Raw genomic sequence first — 3,738 nt, forward strand, 5'->3', positions numbered from 1 at the left:
GATAGGATCTTATTTGCCTTGGCAACTGCAAATTAACCTTGCAGAGGAACCACACCAGCTGATTGTTATTACAGTCTTAAAGTCAACCAGGCCAGGCACAAAGCAGAATGAACAGGGCAGATTTGGCAAGGATTGGTGTGAGATTTTTTTTCTTATATACCATAAACTTTCACAATCATTGTACAGTTTAGCAGGACCGTCTCCTCCCAATAAATTGTTGTCAATTGGCCTCATCCTACCTATTGGAACCGTACAGGAATGAACAACATTAGATTACACCCTTTGCAGTCTGAGGGGACTGCAACACATTACAAAGCTACGCATTGGAGGTCCGTGAGACAGCATAAAGGGGTTAACCTCCTCACAGGTAAGAGGATGCAGGTTCAGAGCAGGAAGGGCAATTTCCACTACAGCGATTACATACTGTACCTTATAAATTACTTGCGTTATCACGAGAATCACTGCAGTTAGACTAAAGCCAGCAATTTTCAGCTAGGGTGTCATGACATCCAGATTTTAAGCTAAAGAGGGAGGGGGGGGGGAGGTGGTGAGAAAGTAAGAGCTCAGACATGAATAATCGTAGTAAATGGTATAATGGCCTGTGTAATTTAAGGGTAACATATAAAGTGTCTGTGGAGTTAATATTGGAGTTTGAGCAATACAAGAACTGGACTTTGCACTTCAACAACTCTGCAAATGTGAGAACTTGACTTTCTAAATGCTCTGATAATTTGTACTCTTCCCATCTTCAAAACCTAGGAAGTCTCTCCTCCTGCATCTCACTGTGCCCTCCCTATTGCTTTTTCTGTTTACCGTTTCCTCACTCCTTTGTAAACTTTTGCTCTCTCAAACTTCCCCACTCCCCTCCTATTTCACATTTCAGCTCTCCTCCCCTCCACCTAGTCCTGTGCCCATACACTGCAACATTATTTATACACCTCTTTCCCAACAACTTATTTACCAAACAATAAATAGCAGCCCCACAAATCCTTTATCTGCAACTCCTTGCTGCTGATCTCTCCTAATCCTGGACCCAACCATAGGCACACCTACTCTCACCCACACCTCCTCCCCTGCTAATTTTAACCTATCTGATTTAATACTGACTAACCTTATAACTCACCTCACAAATCAAGCATTCCAATAGCCTCCACTCTGGCTATTGTCCCATGCCCAGTCACCCCTTCCATCCATTGTGGCCAAGCACTGCCATCTACAGCACTTATTCCCTCTCCTGCGGTCTCTGTAAGTCTCCCATCTTACCACTTAGATTGTAAGCTCTTCAAGGCAGGGATTTACTTTCCCATTGTCCAATTTTGCTACACTTATTGTATTATAATTCCCTGTACTGTATTTTTTGTGAACCACTGTACATACATACTTTTATGGAGGTGTTGGGGGGGAGGAGAGGGGGAAGAGAGAAACACAAATAGGCAACATGTACAAAAAAAAAAGTTTTATTAAAAGTCAATGCATATTTAAGTAATGGAACATCAAATTGCAAAACTATTAGACAATTTATTTTTGGTGACAATATTGTACTTTGGAAAAGGCACTTTTTCAGAAACATTTTTAACTCGTTTCATTATAAAAATCTGTATATCTATACAACACAGCAATTATTGAACTCTTGCCTCTGGAGACCGGAAACACACAACATGCAGTGCTTTGCTGGCACCTCAACAAGCAATGAAGGGGTACAGGTGCATTGCCTGAATCAGAAACCGCTGCCTCAGGTGCACGGAAATCAACCCCCGAGGGGAGACATGATAAACCAATCCTCCAGAGCAGAGAAAGAACCGGCACTCCTGAGGTCTTGGTACAAAAATATTTATTCCACAGGAGATTGATGTTTTGGTCAGAAACAATGACCTTTGTCAAGATTTCTTTACAAAGGTCAGTGTTTCTGACCGAAACATCAATCTCTGTGGAACAAATCTTTTTTTGTACTAAGACCTCAGGCATGTCAGTTCTTTCTCCGCTCTGGAGGATTGGTTTACCACAAAAAGCAAAACTGGGTTAATGAGCAACTTATTTACTTTATATAATTACTGGTGACAAACAGCACGGCATAAAATAACACACAAAAAGGAAAAGAAAAACAAGACAATACATGCATGAACTTCTTTTTGCTAGTATCACCAGTACTGTCATTGTTCTAAAATAACCAAACTATACAACGGAAGATCCTTATTTGCAGACTTATGAGCTCTGCTTCTGCCTTGATGGTTTTAGCACTTAATTATGCTTACAGCTTAACGGTGCCTCTAATTACCCATTAACTGCATGTAGGCACTACGGTTCTTATTTCCACTAATGAGAACTTTTTGAAGCCTGTGTTCCTCTGAAAGACGCAAGACGTCCACATGATCTAGAATGGAAATCAAAGGATTTTTTTTGCCTTCACAGCCCCTTTTCTTTACCAATTCCACACACGTCCCCCTTTATGATTTATTGTGGAGCAATATTGGTAAATATATACATCAAAAACTGTAAACATTCTCTGGTGTATTCCAAATGGTGTCTATTATTTTTATTTATTTTTTAACGACTATTACTCAGCCTGCCACAGTGATGTTGCATTATTATCTGTGTGAGAAAGTAAAAAAAAAAAAAAAAGAGGCTATAAAAATAAATAAAATAAGCACTCACATTTTTACATTTTTTTTTTTTTTTTGCAACTCCAGCAAGGTTGCTATATACCCTTGGAGGTATAATAAATCTGGCCATATTAGCCATTTTGCATTACAGGAATTGGTAACCATTGGCTCCCTACTTGCATGTCTCTGGTTGAAGCTGCGTCGTCCTCCAGGGGAAAAGTCAAGCTTCAAACGTGTGCATCTTATTCTACTTGTAAAGCCCAGCTGCCAGCAAATCCTTTAACAGGTAAAGAAAACAGCTCAGATCTGCCAACGTCTGCCGGAGCCAGCCCAAGAATAATAAACCCAGCCCGTCTGAAAGTGTTATGACGCTTGTCCTTAACATCTCAGTATAGAAGTTAGTATTTGATGGTGAGAAGACAGACAAAATAGGGGCAAGATACAGATGCAGGAAAAACAAACCTGCTAATTACAGGAATATAAATAAAACGCTTTTTACAAACCCGTATTGCTTGCAATTGTTAGATTTTAACACTACAATTTTGACTTCAAATATATTTTCCTCAAAAAATGTTGAATGTGTTGTTTAATGCAGCTATACCTGATCTGGGAGTATCAAAAACAGAATGAAGACCTAACTGCTATACACCAAAACATCAAATGTACACATGGTGTCTCCAGCAGACAAGAACAACAATGGAAAAGTGAGTTGTTGAATTTATTTTTTAAAGGTTTAGTTGGATTTCTATGCAAAAACGATACAGCAGAGAACAGCAACATGCTTCGTACATACACAGCTTCCCATCACGTAATAGTCCACATATTATAGACTACAGTCAGCGATAGAGAGAAGTATAAGGTAACAAGTTACAGTTGGACCCAATTGGAAATGTCCTCTATTCTTGGTGGGGCAGCTGTATTGTGATGCAATAGCAATGTTTCAGGCTGTCCTTTGCCCCTTCGGAAGCCGTCACCGTGAGGGCAATTGACAGCCCGAAACATCGCGATTATACCACAATACTGCTGCCACACCAAGGACAGAGGACTTTTACAATTGGAACCGAATGTATTACCTTACACTTCCCAATATCACAGACCGGAGTCTATTATATGTGGACTATTAGCTGATGGGGAGCTG

This window comes from Ascaphus truei, chromosome 3 (genome assembly GCF_040206685.1).
Source record: "Ascaphus truei isolate aAscTru1 chromosome 3, aAscTru1.hap1, whole genome shotgun sequence".
Lineage (NCBI taxonomy): Eukaryota > Metazoa > Chordata > Amphibia > Anura > Ascaphidae > Ascaphus > Ascaphus truei.